The following is a 23,061-nucleotide window of genomic DNA, read 5'->3' on the forward strand; positions in this document are numbered from 1 at the left end:
GGAGCCACTTTGCTAGCTAAGCCAGCAGATGTGCTAAATACATCTGGGGAAAAATACGGATAAATTAGAGGAGTTTGATTGCTATAAAAGGAAGATAAGCTGAACGACCTATGGCAAAGGAAGTTACAATTAGTGGTCCAGAGACATAAGAATCTAAAACAAACATAAATAGCCACAAAGAGGGGAAAAGAGAAAAATATCAGAAATAGCAAAAAGAAATGAGCATCACAAAGAATATTCAACTAGAGAATTTGGTAATAAGAAAACAATAGATGAAACGAAGAACTCAATAAAGGGACCGAAGAGCAGAATGCAAACCTTGGATTAACTAATCAATGAGCTGGAAGTCTCAAAAACCCTAGGCAGCTGTAAGAAAGAGAAGGACTACAGTGTTTTTGAAAGGACAAAAGGTTAGCACTACCCTTGACAAGGATAGAAGAGGCCCTCAGGCCTAAAAATTAAGAAAAAAAATGAGGAATTCATAAAAAAGAGAATTAAACAATATGGAATATAGAAATAGAAATGTCAGCATGATAATAATCTCAGAATGAGCCTGGGCAAACATGGTAAAATTATAAAAAATAAATTTTTATTCTCTATAAAAAAATAAAAAATTAGTTGGATGTGGTGGTGCGTGCCTGTGGTCACAGCTACTCAGGAGGCTGAGGTGGAAGGATCGTTTGAGCTGGCAAGGTTGAGGCTGCAGTGAGCAGTGATTTCACCACTGTACTCCAGCCTCCAGCCTAGGCCACAGAGCAAAACCCTGTCTCAATTGAAAAAAAAAAAAGTCTCAGAATGAGAGACAAACAATAAACGGTAGTGAAAGACTATTTTGATTTAACAATAATCTATATAGAAATACAGATAGAAGCTTTAGATTGAAAGGGCTTCTCCAGTGTTGTACAGTAGAGATAAGAAAAAAAAAAAAATCATCAGGCCTGTAATCCCAGCACTCTGGGAGGTCGAGACGGGCGGATCACGAGGTCAGGAGATCGAGACCATCCTGGCTAATACAGTGAAACCCCGTCTCTACTAAAAAATACAAAAAACTAGCTGGGCAAGGTGGCGGGCGCCTGTAGTCCCAGCTACTCGGGAGACTGAGACAGGAGAATGGCGTAAACCCGGGAGGCGGAGCTTGCAGTGAGCTGAGATTCGGCCACTGCACTCCAGCCTGGGTGACAGAGTGAGACTCCATTTCAAAAAAAAGAAAAAAAAAGAAAAAAAAAATCAGCATATTACATTATTGGGAAATTTAAGAACTTGAAAAAAGATTCCTGAGAGCGAGAGCAAATGACCTTGAAAGGAACAAGAATAAGCTGTCATCACACTTCTCAATCACAACACCGGATGCAAGGAGACAGTGCAGCCATACTTCCAAAGCATGAGAATGCTGCTCCTGGGTTTTATACCAAGGTACATTATCACTGAAATGCAAGGGGCGAAATGAAGATGTTCTTAGGGATGCAAGGTCTGAGAATGTTTATCTTGCAAGGACATGCTTTGAAATGCTGCTGTAGGACAAAAGATCATTCTAGGAGGATGTTAAGAATACTGGAAATGTGTTAGTCAGTGCCCAGTTGGGAAGACAGAAATAATTTTAGATCATTCAAACTGAAAGGGATTTAATGTGGGGTGTTGATTCTAAAGATGTTTGGAGGAGCAAAAGGGAAAGGGTGCTCTACCCAGAGCTCAGGGAGCTGCTAGCATACCTGGGAGAGAGTGTATGAGCCACCCTCACTGGAGTCACTGCTGGGACCATGGAGCCATTGTCCACCAGTGCCACTGAAACCACAGGGCTGGCACTGAGCAGGAGCCACCTAACTCTGCTGCTGCAGCTGAGGCAGTGTCAGAAACAATGGCCCCAACCTTGTTTCTACTTGCCAGTCAGGTGCAGTTCCCCCAGACTGGCAGAACCAAATTTAACTTTAGCTGTCAAGGAAGTCTGGGGAATGTGGCTTCCTGCTTACCTGTCTTCCAGAGGAGAATATAGGACAGTGAGTATGGGATTAGGGCCAACAGACAAATATCTGACCTCGGAGCTAAGGATCTATAAACAAACTAGAAAAGTTAATTCCTGTCCAAATAAAGGGAACAAAGAAAGAAGACAAGAAAGGCACACCCATTATAATCTAGAACAAAAACTGACAATACCAACAGACCAATACCAACATGACCAACTAAAGCAACTGTAAGATACCACTTCATGTGCATCGGAATAGCAAATATTATAAAATTGAATGATTCCAAGTGTTGGCAAGAATTTAGGGGAAAAAAGGAACACTCATGCATGTGAGAGCTAACTGGTGCAGGCACAATCTAGCAATACTTAGAGAAACCAAGGGTGTGTTTATATCCTGTATGATCCATCCAGCTGACTCCTGGGAATATATACCAGAGAAACACCTGCAACATATTCATAAAGGGCCATAATTAATTGTGTCCCCTGCTGCCTTTTATGTGGTAGGAGACATGTAGATGAGAAATTAGGTGTCTATCACTAGGAAGTTGAATAAACAAAATTTGATGGAGTACATACTATGGAATATACACCAGGTATATAGGAACACTATGGATAGACAAAACAAGGGATAAGTAAAAATACAGATGATCCCCAACATAGGATGTTTCGACATAGATGTTTTGACTTTGTGATGGATGGACATTGATACACATTTAGTAGAAACCATACTTCTAGTACGCATACAATCATTGTGTTTTTTGCTTTCAGTACAGTATTCAGCAAAGTATATGAACTGTTCAACACTTTGTTATATAATGGGCTTTGTGATAGATAATTTTGCCCAACTGTGGGCTAATGTAAGTGTTCTAGGCTAAGCTGTGATCAGCAGGTTAGGTATATTAAATGCATTTTCAATTCACAGTATTTTCAGCAGTAACAGGTTTATCAGGATGTAGCCCCACCATAAGTCAAGGAGCATATGTGATAAAAAGTAGAATGAGACTTTTAGCATAATTTACTATGAAAAATAACACACATACACAAAAATCACGACATGGCTTTTAAGAATAGTGCAGTGGGTTGAATGGAATGTCCACATTCCCAAAAGATATGTCCACATTCCCAAATTTGTGAATGTGATTTTTTTGGGTAAAAGGAGTATTTGCAGATGTAATTAAGTAAGAATCTCGAGATGAGATCATCCTGGATTGTCTAGGCGGACTTTAAAATCCAATGGCAAATGTGCTTATAAGAGACACACAATAGAGGCAGAATGTGAAGACAGACAGAGATTGGAGTGATTTACAGGTTGAATGTACAGAGCAAGTATACAAATGTATACAGAAAGCAGAGCTTTGGCTAAGATTAGCTTTATGGCACAGATAAACTTATAAACTGTATTGTATATAAGCCACAAGCCAAGGAACACATGGAAACACCAGAAGTTGAAAGAGGCAAGGAATGGAATCTCCCCTGGAGCCTCTGGAAGTTATGTGACCCTGCCAGCACCTTGATTTTGAGACTTCTGCCTTCCAGAGCTATGAGAAAATAAGTTTCTGTGGCTTTACATCACCAAGTTTGAGAAAATTTGTTACAGCAGCCACAGGAAGCTAATTCAGATAGCTATCCAAGAACATATATTGGCACACATTAGAGTGTCTATGGTGAGGAAGTTTAGGGGAGTGGAGAGGATGAACATGGGTAAAAATAAAATGAAAAAATGAGTCTTGCACAAATTAATGAGGCATATGACCAACTCCATGTACCTGAGGTTTTAAAAATGTAATTTCCCATTTCAATTTACCATTTCCTTTACATTCTAGAAGGATTATGTATTTTCTATCTTTGCTAATTGGGGTTTTTTACTTTCAAGGAATAATCTGGTCAGGGACTGTATATTTGTCCATAAAGTTTCCTGATTTTCATGATAATTGTTTTCAATAATAATTTCATAATTGGATGAGCTCTTCACATATAAGATTATTAGCTATAAATATATTAGCATATATAAGCTACAAATATATATTATATGTCATATTAGATACAAATATACAGTATTAAGTCTGTTGCTTAGCTTTTTCCTTCTGGGTGATATATTTTTGACCTACACAAGTCTGGAATTGTTATGTAGTTAAATGTGTAACAGAGTGTTCTTTACAAGTTTACCTGCTCCATAAAGCAAATCTTAGGCAAAAGTCTGTTTTCTGTATACATTTATATACTTGTCTGTGTACATTTAATCTATAAATCACAGTAAAAGCAAATTAGCAGAGAAGGAAGTAAATGGTCTTGATTTGAAATCCTCCCGAATAAAATCTCTGCAACAAATAATAGCCCTAAGAAACTGTTGGCTGGTATTTACGGTGAAATTTCCTTTGTATGTTTCATTCTTCATTCATTTACACCCTTCAATAAAAGGTGAATTTGAGAGCTTCTTTGGGCAAATACTATTGATATAGACAAGATAATAAATAAGGACATAGGCAATGATGGCCCACGGACTTCAACTTCAACAATGAAGATAATTCAAATGTGGGTCCCCTAGAACATGAATTTTTGTTGGTTTGCAATCCTTATTTCTCACAATTCTGCTTGGCCACAAGAATTGAGACTCCACCTTCATGCTCTTTTCTGACTAGTTCCTGATGGTTCCAAATTGGTTTCCTGTGGCTGCTGTAATAGGTTACCATAAACTTCGTGGCTTAAAACAACACAAATTTATTCTATTAGAGTTCTGGAGGTCAGGACCATGAAATCAGTTTCACTGTGCTAAAGTTACAGTGTCAGCAGGCCTGGTTCCTTCTGGTGACTCTCGGGAGAAACTGCTTTCTTGCCTTTTCAGCATCTAGCGGCTGCTTGTATTCCTTGGCTTGTGACCCTTTCCTCCATCCTCCGAGTGTATCACTACCATCTCTGCTTCCATCATCACATCTCCTCCTCTGACTCGAAGTCCTCCTGTGCTGCTCTCAGGAGGACCTTGTGATTACATCAGGCCCACCCAGATGATCCAGGATAATCTCCCTATCTCAGCATCCTTAACTTAATCACACCTTCGTGTCCTTTTTGCTAGATATGATAACATTTACAAGTCCGGGGATCAGGATAGGGACACATTTGGGGGCTGTTATTCATCCAACCATAGTTCCTGACCACAGAGAGGCATACATTCTGAATTTCAATCCCACAACACTGAAGGGCCTAGATTTGTCGTGTTGCAATAAGCATTCCTGTGGTATGTCTGGGGTGAGTACTAGGGCTGCTGTTAGCCCACCAAACCACAGGCTTCCTCAAGACCTGTCATGTTGGGTCACATTATAGAATTAATATTCTTCCTGAGGTTCTTTTTCCTGTTTATGACCCCAGGTCCACAGCTGGCCTAACCTTGGCAGCCTCCTACTCTGGTGGGCTGCATGGTGTCACCTCATTATCAGCCAAAACGGCCAGGGAACTGGCTATGATTCACAATGATGCCTCTGCTGACTGCAGTGGATGAGACCTCTGGATCTGGGCATTGGCTGTTTTGCAGCCCACATTCTTCTCTTCCCTTGGTCACATTACAGTTGCAGTATTATTACTGTTGGCCATTCCTTCTTGAGGACCAGGGTCACAGCCTTTCCTATCCTGCTTTGTCCTGGCTCTCTCATCATGAGTGATGACAGCTTGCAACCAAACTGTGAATGCTGTCCTGGGAGATCTCTCTGAAGGTTTCTAGATCTCTAAAGCTATAGTGTGAGATTACAGTCAGCTCACCTGGGGTCTACAGAGGTTGGATAGCAGTGACAGGAGATTACTTTGGCAAACTGCGCACTGGGGTCTTCTTCTACACTGTTCCCTCTTTCCCTTTAGGACCTGTCCTCGCTCCAGGTATTAGGTAGCTATTGCTGTGTAAAAATTACCCCCAAACATAGCAGTTTGAAACAAACATTATCTCACAGCTTCAGTGGGTTAGGAATCTACACGTTCTGGCTATAACTTCCTGTTCTTCACAAATCTACAGTTAAGGTATTGGCCAGGGCTGGAGTCATCTCAATGTTCAACTGGGGTTGGATCTGCTCCCAAGCTCACTCACATGGTTATTGGTAGGCTCAGGTCCTACTGGCTGGGAACATTGGGCCTCTCTATAGAGCTATTACAATATGGCAGCTCATCTTCTGCAGAATGAGGGGTGGCGGTGGGGGTGGAGGGAGAGAGAGAGAGAGAGACAGAGAGAGAGACTAAGACAGACGCCATGATCTTTTTAATTACCTAATCTTGGAAGAGATTTTGCTTCTGCCTATTTCTATTTGCTAGAAGCTAGTCACTAAATCCAGCCCACACTCAAGGGAAATGGGATTACACAGGCAGTAAGTACCAGAAGGCAGGGATCCCTGGAGGCCACCTTAGTGGTTGCCTGAAACATCCCGAGAGGAAGTTAGAGAGAGAGAGAATACCATCTACTAGGAGTGAGCAGAGTCCACATGAGTTGAGAGGGTCCATAGGGACCCTGAAGATAAGGTGTGTCATGAGCACAGTTTCCTGGACCTCAGTTGTTGGGAGCATTGACTCATACCTCCATGCACATTGCTCCCTTTCGGCCTGGGTTGCTCTCCGAGCTCTATTTTATTCCTCTGAAGCATGTAATCCCAGCTACTTGGAAGGTGGAGGCAGGAGAATCACTTGAGCCTGGGAGGCAGAGGTTGCAGTGAGTTGAGATTGTGTCATTGCACTCCAGCCTGGGCGACAAGAGTGAGGCTCCATTAAAAAAAAAATAATGCATTGAGTTGATGTTTGAAAATATATTACAACAGATGGGAAAGGGATGAAACCACCTGGGAATCACTGCGTCAAAACAACTCATCTGGGCATGCATAAAATGTTATTTCATTTTTTTTTCCCTGGAGTAGAAAGAACATAGACTACAGAGCTTGATGGATCCAATTTAAATTCCAGTTCTACCACTTATCAGCAGAGTGACCTCATGTTTTGTTTCCTCATTTGTAAAAATCTGGTAACAATACCTAACTCTCTGGGTTGTACGGGGATTGACCAAAACAATATATAAATGCTCCTCAATTCATGATGGGGTTACATGCTGATAAACTGATCATAAAAGGAAAATATTGTATGTTGAAAATGTATTTAATATACTAACCTTCTGAATGTTGCACCTTAGCCTGGACTTACCTTAATCTTGCTCAGAACACTTACTTTAACCTACAGTTGGGAAAAATCATCTATCACAAAGACTACTATAATAAGGTGTTGAATAGCTCATATAATTTATTGAATACTGTACTGAAAGTGAAACAGAATGGTTGCATGGGTACTTGAAGTATGGTTTCTACTAAACGTGCATTGCTTTTGCACCATCATAAAGTAAAAAAAAAAAAAAAAAAAAAAAATCATAAGTTGAACCATCATAAGCCGGGGACCCCCTGCATGTGAAATGCTCATGGTACACTGCATGGTACCCAGGAGGCGTTCTAACTACAGAGCTCTGTACCCTTCCTTTCCCTTCATTATCCAGATATCTGGTACGTGCATAGTGCTGACGTATCTTGGCATTGGCTAGCCAATTATCCAGAGCATCCCAGCATGCATGCAAAGAAAACTGCTCAGTGAGAATGGCTGTCTTTGTAAGGAGAATGTAGGGCTGGCTCTCTGCCTGGGATGCAGGGGTCAGTGGGGCTGCCGCCAGCCGTCTGCAGTGTTAGCCAGGGAAATCAACTCACAGTCCTCCTGGCACCTACTGCTGGACTTGGGTAAACATAATTACAGCCTTTAAAAAGACAAGAGGGAAAGCAACCAAGATCCCCACTCACCATGTAAACAGGATGTCCACTGAATGGCAGCGTGGAGATGTTTATGTTCTGTTCAGGGGACAATTGACAAAAGGTCTCTGGGAGCCTTTATTGCTGCCTGGGGCAGTGGCCTGCCAGCAGTGGTGGGGCTTGGGTTCTTCTGGCCTTTGTGTGATTGTGAATGCTGAGCTTCAGCTGAGAGCTCTGGGGCTGTGTTGTCTGTAGCTGGGATGCTGTCCTTTGAGACTCTGGGTTGGTTGCCTGCCAAAGGCCCTTCATACACATAAGGTCATTCTGGTGTCCAGTGCACAGTTTCCAGCAGGCCTCGGGTGACCTATGAAATAATGATCTTAACAACAGCCACCACTTAGAGCAAGGCAGAGGGCTAAATACTTCACATAGATTATCTGATTTACCTCTCATGATAACCCTTTGCATAATTTTATCATCCTCATTTTATAGCTGAGGAGGCTCTGCAAATGTAGGCCACTGGATTTGAAGTCAGATCAGCTGGATCCTCAAACCTGAGCTTAATAGTTAGCTAGGTGAAGGCAGGGACTATCTGTCAGTTCAGCACACTATCTCTAGGGCCCAGCATGTGTCTGAGAAAACATTTATTGACTAAACGACTAAAACAAAAAATCTACCAAAATGCTGTCCTCCACTGACTTTCTGCAGCACATTTTTTTTTTTCCCCAGAGTGAGATTGTGTTGTACTATTTGTTCCACACGTCCCTGCTTCCACCGCAGTGACCCAGGGCACACATTGGTCAATGCTGGCTGCCGTCGAGTCTTGGATACAGACTGAGGCATAAAGGCTTTGGAGTAATTGGACATGTGTCCAACCAAGGAGCCAAATCTTGCTTCAGTCCAGTTTTCTCTGGAATTTTAGGCAAGGAAAGCATCTTTGGGGCCATCGAACCCAGCCTATTCCTGAAGGAGCAGAAACAGTGAAAGTGGACACTTGTCTCAGCTGGCCTCTGTCTCTAGCATGAAATTCCTGGAGAGTGGTTTTGCAGCCCCTCTTCCAGGACACGGGTGAGTTTGAGTGGAGTTGTGAAGATAGCCTGAGCAGGTTTCTCAGAAATGCCAGGAAGTGGCCCCTCTACCTTTAGAATTCTAAATAGAATTGGCCAAGACTTGAGTGGAAGGGAGGAGGTAAACTTGTTTGTAGAAAGAACTAGGGCACTGACATGCCAGCTCCAGAAAACAGCATGGCCCTTCTCTAAAGTTTGAACTTTTAGATCAGAGGGAGATACAGCCTTCAACCTTTCCCTTCTCCATTCAGGTCTCCTTGTGGAGAGACAATGAGTGGTGGTAGGAACTCCCCTGAAATGGATCTGCCTGGAGCTGAGGCCATAATTACCTCAGTGTTGCTAGCATGTCACAATCAAGAGCAGGTGGTTGTTTTTAAATGGCCCAAGTTGTAGGAATATCAGTGGAAAATAAAAAGCATTCCAAAGACTGCCCAGATTGGTGGTGTTTGTGTTGTTTGGGTGATGGTAAGATACTGGAAATGAAGAAGTCATGTGTGTGTGTGTGTGTGTGTGTGTATCTTTGTTGTTGATGGTGAATTTTTTGTCATAGTAACCATTACTTTCTGAGCTATGGACCTCTGTCCCAAGATTCTGGAGCTGTAAGTTGATGAGGTTTCCTGTTGAGACACACGACACCTGCAGGTAGGCCAGGGATTTCAGGAAGCAGTCTGCGACCAAAGGTATCCTTCAATATCCTTCTCAATGGCCTCTGTTCCTATGTTCATTCATTCCTGCACCCAGCTTGGCCTTCTATCATCTTGCTGCCTCCTGTCCTGAAGCCCATGGCTGCGGGGGCTAAGCTCCCACTCCAGGAGGTTTTCTCACAGGGCCCAACCCCACACAGCACAGTGGCCTTGTCCAGCCCCACTGGCATGCTAATGTGTGACATTCTCTTTATCTTTCTATATGAAGAGAAATCCTATACTTGTTCATACCACCGTACATTTGGAACAGACCAGAAGGACGTTTCCTGGGCCTCTAACCACTTATTCTGCCCACATTTCCTATACAACCTGGCTTGGCTTTTCTACTTCCAATCTGCTTGAGTCAGTGCCAGATTTGGGGCGTGATGCTCTGCATGTGTGACCTGCTTCCTAGTCTCAGGCCTGCTTATACAACACACACACACACACACACACACACACACACTCCCCTACATCCAAACTCTGGCTATGCTTAAAGAATCCTTCATTTGAGGGTATAAAAGTCGAGTATCCTGAGAAAAGGATGGGATGGGTTATTTTCTTTGGGTCAGTTACCTTTTAGTTTAATAAGCAATATCCAAGAGGCATAAAGATAATAGTCCCTGGTTGGAGAATCTCCTTTTTCTCACTCTTAATATTTCCCCTTTGAGTTGCCATTGGATACATACACTCCATCAAGTCTGGAGTCCAACCTCACAGGCATGGGTTTGGAGCTAAGCTTCTGGTGACTGTCACATTGGGCAGGCAGTGGGGACCACAAAAGTTCCAGGTGAGCTGATGGGATTTAAAGAATAGTCTTGGAATTAGGGATGTGGAAAGTATCAACATTTATCTTTGGTATGGGTGGCCTTCCTGCTCTGGAACCAAACATTTTCCCTCAAGAAACTCTTTTTTATTCTCAAGTCACATCAGCCATAGTCACACATGGGATCAGTCCCCTACTGGTTTTTATTATTGTGACTGGGAATTGTGGTTCAATCCACTCCACCAACCCACTACCCTCTAGCCTTATTGGCCTATTGCAACCTACTCATGTGTGTGGCCAGGGAGGGCTATGCGCCTTTCCTCTGGTTTCTGTTTTCCCAATGGTTTCCATGTGGCTGCTGCTGCCGCTGCTGCTTCCTCTCGGCTCTGCCCCGGCTCCAGCCATCTTCCCTATCACTGGTGGTTGCTGCTTCTGCAGGACTCTAATTCTAGGAGTTTCTCTTACATGACACAGCTTCACAAAGCAGAGTAGCCTTGTCCAGCCTCCCTGGCATGCTAATGGGTGACACTGTCTTTATCTTTCTATATGAAGAGAGGTCCTATACTTGTTCCTGCCACTGTACATTTGGAATAGGCTGGAAAGAAATTTCCTAGGACTCTATGCACTTCTGCCTACATTTCCTATACAATCTTGGTTGGCATTTATACTTCCAATCTGCTTGAGCCAGTGCTTGAGCTTGCTGCTCCATATATATGTGATCTGCTTCCTAGTCTCATGCCTGCCTATATAGCACAAACACTGGAGGTATACACACCTTCAGACCCCATCTATGCCGCCGTGGTTCCAGAAAGCACCATGATCCTTCCAAGCTTGGCTCAGGGTTCTTTCCAAATCAAAACGGAAGGACATTTTTTGCCTCCTTAAGCGACAGGGCTTTCCACCAACCTTCCAGTGGACACATTCCTATGACAATTCAGTTTCATAACTAGCTTGCTAGAGTTCTAGAGAAGCACCCCAACTTCTGAATAAGTTCAGATTCAAGAAATGAGGCAAGATTGTTAAAGTGTCTGAGGCTCTGATCATCAACCCCGAAGTTTTCCTTTTTCCCTCTCTCAGGGAGTCTGGAGCCCTCAGGACTTGAAGCTTTCCTTCATGGTCTTCTCGAAAACTGTGAGTGCCCACGCATAACACAAAACTCCCATTAGCAGCATTTTCTTTCACAAGGAGACCCTTTGGGGCCCATACAGACTTTTTCAGGCCAGCCTCAAAATTATATTTTTTGAAAAAGAAAAAAGACATTATCTGTAGCTTGAGAGGCAGGAATCGTTTCTTTTTAAAATGCTTTTTTTGTACTTTCTAAGTTTTCTGCATTTAAAAAAAATAAGATTCAAAGAAAGCAGCAGATGTTTACTGTTAAACCTGAAAACACTTCTCAGCCCCACTCACTTAAGAATCTATATACTGGGAATCATGTTTTCTAATGCCCTTAGGTGTCTTAAAAATTATCTGTTAGTTGTCAGTTAAATAAACACCCAGATGTGCTATTTTATAGATGATACAACATATCAAATTTACCCCTTTTTATTCTCTGTATTCTGCATGGCTCCTTGATCCCTAGATTTCAGAGCTGAACTTAAGTTCTTTGTCCAGCCAGGTCGACTATAGCAGACAGAGTTCTCATTCCCTCTCAGCTCAAAGAAATAAGTGACTGTTGTGGTTCATCTACGGGAGACTGTGCTAGCAGAGCTTTACTTTCCTGGACCTGCTACAGAATGAGATAGAAAGGGAAGGAGCTGTAGCCACAGCATCTGGGAAGGCTGTAGTTCCTGCTGATGCTCTTGGCTGAGTCAATAGGAGAACAAACATGAGGATCAAATGGATGCTCATAAGAGTCTTTGTGGAAGCTGTGGAGGTCAAAAAAAGAAGGGGATAGGATCTGAGTAGAAAGAGCCTAAAAATGAATTCAAATTCATTAGCATTGCTGGTGGAGACTGTTAATGATTCAAAGTATTTATTTGGATCAGAGAGTCACGGGACTGTTCAATTGAGTGTTTATTTAGAAAAACAGAGCTAGCAGACTCTTCAGAAAGTATAAATTGGGCTTTGGCAGGAAACCAGATTCTTTTTGCCATCAGAGTGTCATGCGAGTCTCAGGAATGGCAAACATCTGTTTGAAGGATATCCTGACCTTGGATCAGCAGAAAACTCAGAAGAAACTGCATCAGCATTTGATGTGTAGTTGTCATTTAAGATAGCAAGTGCAGTGGGCATCATTGTGGCCAAGTATTAACAATGGACCAACTATTCAATAAATATTTGCTGAATGTCTATTATGTGCCAGTTACTTCTATGTGCTGGGGATACAACAGTTAGTAGGACATACCTATGGCCCAAATAATTTATTGCTTCACAGAGACACTGGGATAAAAGTTCACAGTGTGTTGTCATAAATATACTGTACATTTACCATGTTCTTTTCTTGTATAGGTTAGAATTTGGTGGGCAATTACAAGGATATAATATGCATTAGTGGGAGAAGCTAAGCCTAGCTCACTATCTTGTACTGCCTAGTTAGCCATTTTTTTTCTCTTGACCATTTACTCATTAAAATATTGGCAGGCCCACTGAGGGTGGTTGTGTTAAATTAAAACTATGAAAATATCCTGAGATTCATGAGCATAAGTTTGCTTTTGCACACTTTGTGCCAGATATTTTTCAGAACTTGTATTTCTTTTTTTCTTTCTTTTTCTTTTTCTTTTCTTTTCTTTTCTTTTTTTTTGGAGATGGAGTCTCGCTTTATCACCCAGGCTAGAGTGCAGTGGCACGTTCTTGGCTTACTGCAACCTCCGCCTCCCAGATTCAAGCAATTCTCCTGCCTCAGCCTCCTGAGTAGCTGGGATTACATACACTGGCCACCATGCCTGGCTAGTTTTTTTGTATTTTTAGTAGAGATGGGGTTTCGCCATGTCGGTCACACTGGTCAGAATTTGTATTTCTGATTTTATGTAGGTATAATGGTAGATACATTATATATTATGTAATACCACTGGTGAGTGCTACAGCAATATCTTTTAACTAAGATCTTAATATCTGTGCCATTAGGTGGGTATGAAAATTGACACTAATTGTGATAAAGATGATAAATAGCCCCATTATGCAATGTGAAAAATATTTAGTTTTCAAATTTTTAAAAAAATTTCAGAATTATAGCCTTTAGTCCTAACAACTTGGAAGGCTCAGATGGGAGGATTGCTTGAGCCCTAGGAGTTCAAGACCAGCCTGGGCGACATAGTGAGATCTTGTCTCAAAATAATTTTTCCAGAATTGTAGATAAGAAATGATGGACTTAGAGTATTAGTGAAGAGTATACACTATAATTCAAATAATTTATTGCTTCACATAGATACTGGAATAATAGTTCATAAAATGTGTCGCCATGAATATAATGTACTTTTGCTGTGACTGTATCACGAGGTTTACCTAGAAAACAATAGACTTTTCCTTACAAACAAATTTAACTGGGGGAAAATCACCACCATCTCTTACTGAAGATGTTTTGCCATTCATGTTTGGGTTGTTTCCCATGTTTCAAGGCTGGTATTCCCTTGGGATCGCTATGCTAGTCGACTTCTTGTGAACTGTAATGTGGAATAGGAAACAGAATACCACCAGAGCCACACTAAAGCTTCTAAATTGGAGCCAGGAGGTAATTTATTTGATGCACTAGACAGCATAAAGCCAATATCCTGGCCTATGACCCCAGTGGTATCAGCATCAATAGCTGGATGAAAGCAGGGGTGGGAGGGATACAAGGATGGGTTGGTGAATACAGCCCACTTGCCTCGAGTCTGCATTTGTGCATCCCAAACTTCTACCCAACTTTTTACTTTCTGTTCCCTCTATCTGGAACACACCTCCTTATGACTTTTGAAGAACCAGTTTCTTCTCATCATTTAAGCATCAGCTTTGATGACACCTCTGAGGGAGGCATTCCTTGACCACCTTATTTATGTATGTGTATGTTTGAGACAGAGTCTCACTCTGTCACCCAGGCTGGAGTGCAGTGGCATGATCTCGGCTCACTGCAATGTCTGCCTCCTGGGTTCAAGCAATTCTCCTGCCTCAGCCTCCTGAGTAGCTGGGATTACAGGCACCCACCACCACACCCAGCTAATTTTTTTTTTTTTTTTTTTAGTAGAGACAGGGTTTCACCATGTTGCCGAGGCTGGTCTTGAACTCCTGACCTCAAGTGATCTGTCCACCTTGGCCTCCCAAAGTGCTGGGATTATAGGCACGAGCCACCGCACCTGGCCAACCACCCTATTTAATGTTGTCCACCTCCAGCCACTCTTTATAACATTACCTCATTTTATTTTCTTCAAAGCACTTCTATGCAATGATCTTGTCATTTGTTTGCTTATTTACTTGTTTATTATTTTTCTCCTTCACAGAGTAAAGACCCATCTGACTTGTCCATTGGCTCCTTAGTCCCTAGAGCAGTACCTGGCACATTAAGGGGCCAAATAAATATTTGTTGGATACATAAATGACCCTTGTGATATCACTAGTTTCCCTACTTTATAATGGCTGAGCCACTCTCATCCCAACATCTCAGTGATCGTTTTGTGACAAGTGTCCCAGAAAAAAAAAATATTGCAAATGAGGAAAACATGATGGGTCACAAAGTGTGGTAGAATATTACATTGGCTTCACAAACTGTGAATCATAAATCATGGTTCCATCTGTTCTGTGACAGGGTGAAAACAGCAAAATTTTCCACAAGATAGAAACTAAAAACAAAGACAAGTCACAAGTTTCAACTCATGGAGTGCCTGTTACTATTATTTTGGATCATTTCCCCTGTCCTCTGTTCTTCAGCAACCATTTCAGTCATGCTGTGCCTTTCTGGAACAGGCTCAGGAATCTATTCATAGTAGATATTGGTTTCCTCCAATCTAAACATTTTTTGCCCTATAACTTCATGCTTGGCACAAATAAGCCACTCAACAAATATTTGTTGACTACTAACTGTAAATTCCACTATTATAAGTTTTTTCTTCTTTGATTTTTTTAAATAAAATAAAAATATCCTTTAGAAAAGGTAACCTGCTTATAAAGAAAGTCCATTTATTCACAATCTAGTATTTATCTCATTGAAAGATTTGATGGAGTATAGAGTACAGAACAGTTTTTTGAACATGGATTATTACTTGGGCAGGAAAACTCTGGGTGTGGCATGAGCTGTCCTGAGGAGTGATGGGATGTTTGGGCATGAAGAAAAATGAAGAAAAGTGTCCGAGACAACTGGTTCACATTGCAATTTTACTGAAGGTCAGCTAAGTGGAGAATGCTGTTCTGGGAGAACTGGATGCCTTCAGATTATGCCAAGTAAAGGCAAGAGGTCACCAGGACATCCTTGGGTCAACCAAACCACTGTCTTAGTATCTAGAAGAAATTAGATTAAAATGAAGAGCAGTACACAGATGACATTTCTGAGAAGCTTCTCAAGAAACTCATAGCAGTGATTGCTCCTGGAGAACAAAAATGAAGGATGATAGGGTGGTGGGTGGGTCAGTAGAATTCTATATTCCTCCTCATACTTTTTTCTAGAGTTTTAATTTTTCCCATGAGAAAGTATTTATTTCACAACTATAAAATTCAAAAATTGGTAAAAATCATTCCTTTTTAGATTTAGCCATATTAAAATTAATAAAATAATAATATCAAATAAATAAAAATAAATATCAAAACAAATATAATAAAATAGCACAGTGCTGTGGCTTGAATATTCTCAAACTCATATTGAAATTGAATTACCATTAGGATGGTATTGAGAGATGGGATCTTTGAGAGTGGCTGGGTCATGAGGGCTCTGCTTTCATAAATGGATTAATACTGTTATTGTGAAAATGGGTTCCTGATAAAAGAATTACTTTCAGCCCTCATTTTTCTCTCTGTCTTGTGTGCTCACCTTTTGATGCTTTCCCCCATGTTATGACACAGTAAGAAGGCCCTCACAAGATGCAGACCCTTAATCTTGGACTTCCCAACCTCCAGAACCATGTCTCTTTTCTTTTTAAATTTCTTAGTTTCTGTGGAACTCTGTTATAGCAGCAAAACATAGAACAAGATATAGGAGGATGTCACAGCAAGGTTAAAATTATTATATCATGATAGAAGAGAAAACCTTGCATTTGTAAGACACAGTTATTCATGCAGTTTTTAAAATCTCTGTAGAATGTTGTTCAACCTTCTCAAGACATAATAGCAGCACTGAAAGCAGACCCAGTAGTGGTTCTAGGACACAGATCCTTCAGGCTTAAACTTCTCTGACATATGGACCCTACTCTACTCATTCCATTTTTCTTGTGACCTCTTTCCTTTTTTCTCTCTCTCATTACCAGTTTAGACTGTTGCCTCTCTGAGTGATTTGAATTCAAATCCCTCAAGAGAAGAATTGATTTGTCACTACATGGTATTCAGGGTAGGAATAATTTCCTGGCTTTCTTTATTCCCCTTGTATCTTTGCCATAAAATGCAATCAGCTAAGGGCATCTGTAAATGCATCTGATTTTTCAACCTCAAAGTTTCTAACACACACCTCCTGCACTTAAAAAATCCAAATACTAATTCCTTACGTTTAGAGCACACTAAATAGATTTTCAAGCCCTCATATGCACAGCCTTAGTTCATCTCTGGCACAGAGGGGCTCTCCTATTGTGATACTGTGATCTCCTTCTATAATGAAAAGGCTGTTTAAATCATAACTGCATGTAGGGAAAGAAGGTTTGCACACAGGTATGAAGGTATGATCTATAGCTGTTGGGGAGTAAAAGTGTTATCCAACTACTGTCTGCTTTTGGAACAGTGAACCTTGTTTAGTCTAGAAGTCACTGAGCAAGCAGGGCACCATGGTTGTCCCCAGTGAAATGCTTTCAATAATTGTGGTTTGTGTAAGAGAAGAGTTGTGCAGAGTTGGAGTGATATTAGAGTTACATCCAAAAAATTTGAGGGTTTTCTTCATTTTCTGCTCCCACAGTTTAGAAAGGGCAGGAGACTCGTGTGGGACAACTATATTAGATGTGCTTTTATTTGGAACAGAGTGGAAGACAACAGAGACTGAGCCATCTTCTGCTCCTGTGCTTTTGTTCAGTGTTTTCACACATTAATGCTTGTCTGACTTCTCCTTAATTGTAGTAAGTTACAGCTGGGACCCAAGCCTTTCAGTAGTTTCAGTTTCTGAAAAACTTGCAGGCAAACTTCTTGTAGGTTAAAAAACACAAGGAATTTACATTGAAATTAACAACACATACTTACTTTAAAAATTAACAGTATATATACATGCATGTAATTGAACCTTGGCAGAGAGACTTATCTGTCCACCAAAAATACATTCTTCCCCCTCTATAGGGGAGGCCTGAGCTCTGACATACAATAAAGAAGGGGAACTGTCCTTGAGAGTCATTGTGCAGACAAGAGGCTGCATTTTCTAGCCTCTTTGCTCCAAATGTGAGCATGTGACTGCTTCTTGCCACACAAGTGAGATAATATGTATCACTTCTGGGCTGGGAACATCTGCATGGAACTGAATAACGAAAAAAAAAACCCTTTATTTTGCAAAGGTACTGAGATTTGAGGTTTATTTATTTCTTAAACTGAGGGTCAGGAAACTTTTCTGTAACTAGCCGGATAGTAGATATTTCAGGCTTTGTAGGACACATACAGTCTCTGTCTCACATTCTTTCTTCTTTTTGTAAAAACTACTCTTGACTCACAAGTTATACAAAAACAGCTGCAGGTTTAGCTAATTCAAGTTTTTAATACAATAAAAAACAACAAAAAACTCACACGATGAAAACAATGCAAATGGTGCATGAGATGTCACTACTATTAACTAGCAACCTATGAGAACTCAGGGAGAAGACCTTTAGGCCACCTTGGCCCACCATTCCACCGTGAAAATAACTGTACTGTGGCTCTCCCATTGTGGTGCTTAAGTGCTCCCAAGTCAGTACTATTTAAATTGGTTCTCATAAATACAGGAATGCCTCCAAAGTTAAAGTTGAAGTGAGAGGTGACAACGTGCTGTAGCAGCCCGCGCGCTCGGTGCCTCCTCGGCCTCGGCGTCCACTCTGGCGGCGCTTGAGGAGACCTTCAGCCCGCCACTGCACTGTGGGAGCCCTCTCTGGGCTGGCCGAGGCCGGAGCCAGCTCCCTCTGCTTGCGGGGAGGTGTGGAGGGAGAAGCGCGGGTGGGAACCAGGGCTGCCCGGGGCGCTCACAGCTCGGTGGCCGCGCACTCAGAGCAGCCGGCCCGCGCCGGTAGTGAAGGGCTCAGCGCCTGGGCCAGCAGCTGCAGAGGGTGGGCCAGGTCCCCCAGCACTGCCAGCCCGCCGGGCCATGCTCAAATTCTCGCTGGGCCTCAGCCGCCTCCCTGCAGGGCAGGGCTCGGGATCTGCAGCCCGCCGTGCCCAAGCCCCTCCACCCTCCACCGCCCCGGTGGGCTCCTGTGGGGCCCAAGCCTCCCCAGGGGCGCCGCCCCCTGCTTTGTGGCGCCCCGTCCCATGACTGCCCAAGGGCTGAGGAGTGCTGGCACAATGGCACGGGACTGACAGGCAGCTCCGCCTGCAGCCCCCAGGCACCACCCACTAAGTGAGGCCAGCTGGGCTCCTGAGTCGGGAGGGGACTTGGAGAACTTTTATGTCTAGCTGGAGGATTGTAAATGCACCAATCAGCACTCTGTGTCTAGCTCAGGGATTGTAATTGCACCAATCAACACTCTGTCAAAATGGACCAATCAGCTCTCTGTAAAGTGGACCAATCAGCAGGACGTGGGTGGGGTCAGATAAGGGAATAAAAGCAGGCTGCCAGAGCCTGCAATGGCAACCATTGGGGGTGACGTGACCTGGGGTGGTAGCTTTGTTCTTTTGCTGTTTGCAATAAATTTTGCTGCTGCTTACTTTTTGGGTACATACCAGCTTTATGAGCTGTAACATTCACCTCCAAGTTCTGCAGTTTGACTCCTGAAGGCAGCAAGACCACGAACCCCCCCCCCACCCCCCCGCCAAAGTAACGGACAACTCCAGATGCACGACGTTTAAGGGCTGTAACACTCCCCACAAAGGTCTGGTGCTTCATTCCTGAAGTCAGTGAGACCATGAACCCACCCAGAAGGAAGAAACTCCGGGCACATCTGAACATCTGAAGGAGCAAACTCTGGACACACCATCATTAAGAACTGTAGCACTCACCGCCGGGGTCTGCGGCTTCATTCTTGAAGTCAGTGAGACCAAGAACCCACCAATTCTGGACATAGAATCAGTACATGAAATTAATAGAAAAGTTAAATTCCTACATCCTTAATTGGAGTACCTCAGAGTATTGCTGCTTTACTGCTTTCTCTCCCACTTTCTCAGCTTTGTCATCATACAGTATTTCTTATACTATTGCTATACCTAGTTCAGCGCTAGATCTGACTGGAGTCTTCCAACAATGCCTGGACATCCACCAGCAGATCTTGAAGCTCTGTGTGGTAAGACTCCAAGGTAGCATCTACATTTCCTGGGCTCCAACTCTCACACGACTTCTCATGGTTGCCAGACTCCCTATTGGTATGCGGGTGTTGTCAGGCTTGGCACCTTCCATTCCACCCCGGTCCTTGTCTCAGTTACAGAACCCAAGACCACACAAAACTTCTAGGAAAGTTATTGTCCAACAATAAAGTGAACAAATGGTGGATTATTCTGCAGCAACAACAATGGAAATTTGGAAGAATTGAAAATAGTGTGCGAGAAAGCTCATAACAGTATATTACATAAAAAAATTGCAAATTATATATTCAAAATGAATTTAACTGTGTAAAAACAAAGACTTGAAGGAAGTACACTAAAATGCTAACAGTGGTATTCCTGGGTGGTAGATTATGAGGTTTTTTTTTTTTTGTGATAGAGTCTCCATCTGTTGGCGCGCTAGAGTGCAGTGGCGCGATCTCGGCCTACTGCAACCTCTGGCTCCCTGGTTCAAGCTATTCTCCTGCCTCAGCCTCCCTAGTGGCTGGGATAACAGGCACGTGCCACCATGCCTTGCTAATTTTTCTATTTTTAGTATAGGGGGTTTTCACCATGTTGGCCAGGATGATCTTGATCTCCTGACCTTGTGATCCACCTGCCTCGGCCTCCCAAAGTGCTGGGATTACAGGCGTGAGTCACTGCACCTAGGCTTATGAGTGATTTAAAAAAAATATTATTTTCTGTGTTTCTTGAAAATATGTACAAATGACGGAGTTTTTTTTTTTTTTTTTTTAAGACTAAGAAAATAAAAAGTAGTTCTTCCTACAAAATCTTTGGAGAGCTCTGCTGTCCAGAAGGAGTTCCCAGCCCAAGTCCCGCCCTCTGAGGGCTTAGCTGGGAGAGGAACATAAGTCATCCTCAAATCTATGTTCAGAACAGGAGCAGGACAGGGAAGAGGAGGATGAATGGGAATCCGATTTAACAATAAGGTTTGAACCAGAGGGAATGTGGAGACCAGAGCAACCTTGGTTTGGTGCGATCCATTTCTTCCTGCCTGCAAGTATTCAACTTGTTTCAGATCCAGTTTCTTATCTCAGCATATGCCCTGCACACTCTGCTTGTTCTCCATGCCCTCTCTTCACTCCTTAAGTCGTGGCACTGGAAACAAAGCAAGAGAGGCTTTCAGACTAAAGCTGTGTGCTCATCTGTTCTCACCCTTCCACATTGAGGGTCAGGGCAGAAGCCCCTCTGCACTCTGTTCCTGCACCCCCACACCCACCGAACAGCTCTTTCATGATGCCTCTCATCTTTCTTGAGGGACCACTATGGGGCTATTCTGCGTCTATCCCCATAGCTCATTGTTTCACTTGTTTGTGCACATGTACTCACATGTATGCAAGTGCTCCTGAAAACATTTATTGGAACACATGCTTAGGCATAGTCTTCATTTATTCTGCCAGTTAACAAATTTCCCCTCTGCTTTGTGTGATTGCTGCACTTGGGGACAAATATGCAGGCTGAGGGAACAGTAAGTACAAAGGCCCTGAGTCAAAAACAGGTTTGATTCTTGCCCTCCAGTTGTTCCCATTGTAGTGAAAGAGATCAGTAAACAGGTAAATGCAATGCTGCACTATAGACATTTATCACTTAGCATTTATAATTAACATTGACATTTAAAACTGTATGTTATTTATTGTCTTGGTCCCTGACAGAAAATAAGCTTCATGAGGGCAAAGGTTTTTGCATTATTTTGTTCATTCAGTGTCTCTAGGACCTCAAAGAGCTATAGGCACATAGTAGATGCTCAGTGTTGTTTGAATGGAAGAAAAAACCCCACATTTATCCTTCTGCTCCCATTTTCCCTCCCCAGAGGCAACCAGTGTTATTAAGCCCTGGGAGGAGTGTATTATTTCAACAGACCACCACGCTCTCCACCAGACTTTGACTTTGGGACTGCAGGTGAGTCTCTGAGTATCCCCCAATTTGGGGGATTCTACTTGCCAGGAGGTGTAGGGTGCTGTCCACCAGCTGTAATGTTGGCTGCAATTGGCTCTGGTCCTCTGAGTCTCATAAGGACCTGGCTACCCTTTTTGACTGTGGTGCAAAGGAGGACTCAGGCACTGGCTAAACTCTGGAGACTGCATTCAGACTTTGTTGGGGACTTGGCATTTAGGAAAATACATGCCTGCTACCACATATCATGAGGCCCTCTCCTTCAGCTCAAGGCCTAATCTTGATAGGCAAGGGACCTGGCAGGAGATAGTCTCTGTATGTAAATGTGTAAAACCGGAGCTGCATGGAGCCCTCAGTGCCACAAATGTTAGGAGCCTCTGCTCTTGGAGTGGACTTGATGTATGACCCTTGAGCAGGACCCTGACGAAGGACCAAATTACAGAGTCAGGGTCCTGGTTTCTATCTCAGAAGAAATATCTTTTTCAATACTCAAGTATCCACAGAGTGTCTGAAGAGTCAAATTGAATTTTCCATTGTTCCCTTTTTGGATGAGGAAGGCCTGAATTTTATACTTGGAGCAATTTACAATTTATAATTTACAAGTATTAAGGAAATAAATTAATAATTACTAAACATCCATTATCCTTGATGGATTAATTATAAACTATGGTCCAAAAAGTTTAAAAGTGCCCAAGACCACACAGTTATTAAGACCTCAAAGAGCTACAGGCACATAGTAGTTGCTCAATGTTGTTTGAATGGATGATAAAAAAACCCACATCTATTTATCCCTCTGCTCCCATTTTCCCTCCCCAGAGGCAACCAGTGTTGTTAGGCCCTGGGAGGAGTGTGTTATTTAAAGAGACCACCAAGTTTTCCAACAAGCTTTGACTTTGGGACTGCAGATGAGTCTCTGAGTGTCCCACAATTTGAGAGGTTCTACTTGCCAGGAGGTATAGGCCACTTAATTAGTTTTAGAAAATTAGAGCAGAATTTCTTGCCTCCAAGCAAATCTCCCAAAAACGTTATTTCAATCTGATGCCTCCGAGTCCCCATTTATGTTTCATTTTGTTTCTGTAAATCCATTGGGTTAAATTATTACATTTTTGGATTCTGAGTATCTTTCATAAAGCCTAACACATCATAGACTCAACAAATCTTTGTTAATAAACATAAGAGGCTGGGCACGGTGGCTCACGCCTGTAATTGCAGCCCTTTGGGAGGCTGAGGTGGGCAGATCACCTGAGGTCAGGAGTTCAAGACCAGCTTGGCCAACATGTGAAACCCCGTCTCTACTAAAAAAATACAAAAATTAGTCAGGCATGGTGGTGTGCATCTGTATTCCCAGCAACTTGGGAGGCTGAGGCAGGAGAACCGCTTGAACCTGGGGGAAAGAGGTCACAATGTCAAGATT

The 23,061-nt window shown here is 42.5% G+C and overlaps 1 pseudogene; it reads left to right on the forward strand.

Moving 5' to 3' along the window:
* Nucleotides 1-389: 389 nt before the first annotated feature.
* On the forward strand, nt 390-483 carry LOC116269067 (annotated as a pseudogene).
* The last annotated feature ends 22,578 nt before the right edge of the window (nt 484-23,061 follow it).

This window comes from Papio anubis, chromosome 9, assembly GCF_008728515.1.
Source record: "Papio anubis isolate 15944 chromosome 9, Panubis1.0, whole genome shotgun sequence".
In the NCBI taxonomy this organism is placed as follows: domain Eukaryota; kingdom Metazoa; phylum Chordata; class Mammalia; order Primates; family Cercopithecidae; genus Papio; species Papio anubis.